Source organism: Sceloporus undulatus, chromosome 4, assembly GCF_019175285.1.
Source record: "Sceloporus undulatus isolate JIND9_A2432 ecotype Alabama chromosome 4, SceUnd_v1.1, whole genome shotgun sequence".
NCBI lineage: Eukaryota > Metazoa > Chordata > Lepidosauria > Squamata > Phrynosomatidae > Sceloporus > Sceloporus undulatus.
The window spans coordinates 128,472,633-128,477,930 of record NC_056525.1 but is presented as its reverse complement, the minus strand read 5'-3'; positions in this window follow the sequence as shown (position 1 = coordinate 128,477,930).

Below are 5,298 nucleotides of genomic sequence, written 5' to 3'. Positions count from 1 at the left end.
AAATTTTCTTCCTGAGGTTTCGCCAGCATCTGTGGCTGGCATCTTCAGAGGATGAAGAATCTTCTCTGAAGTTGCCAGCCACAGATGCTGGTGAAACGTCAGGAAGAAAATTTTCTAGAACATGGCCACATAGCCCCAAAAACCCACAAAAAACCTCAGAAATTTTCTTTTACAGTAAAGAGAAAGGCATGGCATCTGGAATATATCTCCTTTTTATTTTTCATCTTCTTCACAGGTGTTGAAAAGTTTAAGGGGAAAATTATCCACAGTCGAGAATATAAGCATCCTGAAAAATTCCAGGAGCAGCGAATCCTTGTTATAGGTTTAGGAAATTCTGGTGCAGATATCTCTGTGGACCTCAGCCATGTCACTAAGCAGGTTGATTGTATTTTACCTTTATTATTCCCTCAATTGTTAAAGTCCCAGTTGTTGTTGTTGTTGTATGCCTTCAAGTCATTTTCTACTTCAGGTGAATCTAAGGCAAATCAATTGGGTTTTTGTTTGCAAGATTTGTTCAGAGGAGGTTTGCCATTGCCTTCCCCTGAGGCTAAGAGTATGTGACTTGCCCAAGGTCACCCAGCAGGTTTCATGGTCAAGCTGGGAATCAAACCCTGGTCTCCAGAATCACAGTCCATCACTCAAACCTGAGGCCACACTGCCTTTCTCAGACATGTACTCAAACCTCCAAACTAATTTAACAGGCTGATTTCCTCTAGTGGAGGCTTACTGTATGAATATTTACTTTAGTAATTCCCCTTGTTTTTTTCACCCTGTTCAAAATCACCATTTCCTCTTTCCACACACAAGTGAAAGATTGCTCCTAGAGTCCATATTTTTCCCTTCTAGGGGAGTATTAAAACTATGATTGCCCCCTTGTGGTCAGAAGCAGTACAAGCACTCTTCCCCTGCACCACCTGATGCACTCTGCACCCTCATTCTGATGCACTCTTAGATGCACCATTAATACTGTATACAAATTGTTTCTGTTGGAAAGCTTAATTAACAGCAGCTAGTAAACTTGTTGGCTTTTCCTTTGTGATTTGCCCCTTTTCTTCCTGGCATAGGTCTTTTTGAGCACCAGAACAGGCACCTGGGTGGTAAATCGTGTCTCTGATGATGGGTACCCCTTAGATGTAGTGCATTTCACACGTTTCAAAAACTTCCTTCGCCATCTGTTTCCAACAGCACTGATAAACCTCTGGGGAGAGAAAAAGCTCAACACAAGGTTTAACCATGAGAATTATGGTATTAAGCCCAAGCACAGGTAAGGCCATAATTTTTTTTAATATTCTGTGTGTGTTCAATGTGATTAATTATTGTTCAGGGTGGTAGATTCTCCCAGATTATTGTAAATGGTAGAAAAACTAAAATTATAAATATGAAAAAGGAATAAACAGGACTGCCCATTGTCACCTATATTATTTTTAATAGTTTTAGAGACTCTTTTGAAAAACATAAGTAAAGATTAAGATATCAAAGGTGTTAAAATAAAAGGAGCCAAATTTAAGTCATGGGCATTTGTGGACTATTTGGTAATATTTTTAGGGTAGACATTAACAAACGTGGCCAAACTAGTGGAGAAATTAGAAAAGTGTGAAAAAAATTGGGGTTTAAAAATTTACAAAGATAGACAAATATATTGATAAAAATATGAACAACCACAAAATCCAATTCTTAAAAACAAAATCACTATTTAACATAAGTAAAAAATTAAATCTGGGCATACTGATTACAAATAAGAACTTGGATTTATTTGCAAATAATTATAGAAAAATATGGGATAAGATAAAACAGGATTTTAAAAAATAGAAAGAGTTAAAATTGCCCCTTTTAGGCAGGATCTCAATGAGTAAAATGATCATACTATCAAAAATGTTGTTTCTTTTCCAGGCCATTCCCATTATCAAAAATGACATTCCATTCAGTGAATCACAGAGAGATACAGTGGGCTCTCTCCTTATGCGGGAGATCCGTTCCGGACCCCCCTGCGTAAGGGAAAATCCGCATATGCTCGTGCCCCATAGGAGACAAAAGGGCCCGTGCATGCGAGCCCACCATTGTTTATATTGTCACGCGGCTTCCGCAGGCACATTGTATTACAATATTTATCTGGGCAGGCAGAAAAGCTAGAATAAAATTGAAATATTTACAAGACACCAAAGAAAGAGGAGGTCTAGCTCTACTAAATTTTAAATTATGTTACAAAGCAAACTGCCTTGTCTGGATCTGGGAATGGATGACTTTAAAAAACAAAAACTTATTGAAATTAGAAGGCTCAGATGTAAGTTATGGATGGCATGCTTATTTATTTTATAATAAAGAAAAAGTACACAGGACATTTAAAAATAATTTTCGCAGATAAAATCTCTTGGATTAGGGCTGATCTGGACACCAACATTATAGCAGAGATGGGAAGAGAGATATCCAGTGACTCTGTGGACCTTGTTAGACTGGATTATTTTGAGTTTGTAAATACTGATGAAGTGGACAAGGTTCTTGGATGCGTCAGGAGGACGACGTGCCCTCTCGATCCTTGCCCATCATGGTTGACCACCCAGGGAGGGGATGCAACAAAAACATTACTACAATCTATAATCAATGCATCCCTCAGGGAGGGAAGATTTCCATCACAATTAAAGCAAGCAGTCGTTAGACCGCTTTTGAAAAAAACCCCTCCCTGGATCCCCTGGTGAGAAACAATTATAGACCTCTCTCTCTTTTACCATTTTTGGGCAATGTGATCAAGAGGGCAGTTGCCTTCCAGCTCCAAGCTGTCTTGGATGAAGCTGATTATCTAGACCCATTTCAAACTGGTTTCAGGGCGGGATACAGAGTTGAGACTGCCATGGTCGCCTTAGTCTATGATCTCTGTCTGGGCATCAACAGGGGAAGTGTGACCCTGCTGGTGCTCTTAGACATCTCAGTGGCATTCGATACCATAGAATCTATAGACCATGGTATCCTTCTGGAACACCTGAGAGAGTTAGGTATTGGGGGCACTGTGCTCCAGTGGTTCCATTCCTACCTCTCAGGCAGATTCCAGATGGTGATGCTGGGGGAAAGGTGCTTTTCCAAGAGAGAGCTGACATCTGGCATCCCTCAGGGCGCCATTCTGTCCCCCATGCTTTTCAACATTTACATGAAGCCGCTGGGAGAAATCATCCGGAGACATGGGTACGCTGATGACACCCAAATTTATTTCTCTATGTCCCTGACTATTGCAGTGACCAAGGATGGCATCTCTCCTCTGGATTGGTAATGGGCTGGATGAGAGAAAACAAACTCAGACTGAATCCAGAGAAAATGGAGGTACTTGCGATAGGTACCCCAAGTCCAGGGATGGAGTTTTGTCACCCTGTCCTGGATGGGGTCACACTTCCCCTAAAGGACGAGGTTTGCAGTTTGGGAGTACTCTTGGATCCTTCCTTACAATTGACATCCCAAATAGATGTGACGGCCAAGAGTGCTTGGTATCAGCTTCGGTTGATATGCCAACTGCGTTCCTACCTGGACCAAAAGGACCTTGAAGAAGTAGTACTTTCACTGGTAATCTCTCAGTTAGATTTCTGCAATGCGCTCTACTTGGGGCTACCCTTGTACCAAATTCGGAAGCTTCAATTGGTTCAAAATGCAGCAGCCAGATTGGTCGCCCCAACATCTAGGTTTGACCATATAACACCAATACTGAGATCTCTTCACTGGCTGTCAATTAGCTTCCAGGTGCAATACAAGGTGTTGGTTATTACCTTTAAAGCCCTACATGGCTCGGGCCCGAGTTACATGCGGGAGCGCTTCTCCCTACATAATCCGCCCCGCACTCTTAGAACATTTGGGAAGTTCTTACAAGAATGTTATAATACCAGGTTAATGACAAATTCACATAAGGCATTCACTGCTGCGGCCCTAAGATTATGGAATGACCTATCGGAAGAGATCCGTCTCATTACTACCTTAGAGGCCTTTAAGAAGGCACTCAAAACAGATCTCTTCCGGTGGGCTCATCCACTGAATTTCATATAAAAAGGTTATAACAACTGCTCTTCCTTGACTCTGATTGTTGGCTAATGGACGAATTGTAATTTTAGAGAACTAATAGGAATTCTTGGTAAATTCAGTGTTAGTATTTTATTGTTGTATTGATTGTAAATTGTACTAAGTGTCTTTTAAGGTTGTAATCCCGCCTCGATCCGTGGGAGAGGCGGGAGGTATAAATATATTATTATTATTATTATTTTATAAGGGATGCCTTGTTACATATCTGGAAAAAAATCTGGAATATTGTTATGGGTATCTTTGCAGGAAGTGTTATTTAGAAGTGACGCATGGCTAAATGAGAAATGGATGAGATACAAAGATTTGTTGTTTTTTGTGTATTTTTCAGGCTATGTGGCCATGTTCTTTTTTTTAAATTTAGTATTTTTGAGATTTTACAAAACAAAGCAGATTTATCTACTTTCCATACACACACATATATACTTTTATATCTTAGTCATTTTTTTTTACAAAAACTCTTAAACATCCCCTCAGTGCACCCCACCCCCGGAGCCATTCCCTTCTTTATACTCCATCCAAAATTTTAACTCCTCCTGTGGAGGTAATTTCCCATCTTCTTTTCTTAGTACATTTTCAATCATTTTTTCCATATTTCATCATAATCATTTCTTTTCCATAATCCCTTTTTTACTTTCAATTTGCATGTTAATTTGTCATTAATTGCTAGCTTCCAAACTTCTTTATACCAATCCTCCAATTTCACATTTATTTTTGTTTTCCAATTTCTTGCTATAATTAATTGTGCAGCAGTTAACAATTTTGTTACAAGGTTTTTTCTTCGTTCCATTCTACTTCATTGTATATTGATAACAATACTATATTTTGTTTTTTTATCAATCTTTACATTCATAATATTTTCTATCTCTAATATTACTATTTCCCAAAATTTTTGTACATATTTACATTGCCGCCACATATGTAGATATGATCCTACTTCTTGACAACCTCTCCAACAATATTTTGAATTATCTTTGTTTATATTATGTAGTCTCACTGGTGTCAAATACCATTTCCAGATAAATTTATAATACTTTTCCTTAATTCACACTGATAAATTTTTCAAATGTCTTTGTTCCCAAATCTTATTCCATTCATTATCACATATTTTACATCCTAATTCATCTTCCCATATTTCTTTTAAAATAGTTTGATTTAATTTTCTCTTTTATTCTCCAGTAATATTTTATAAATTTTACTAGTTATACCTTTCATATTTTCATCTTCCTCCATTTCTTTTCCTTTCTG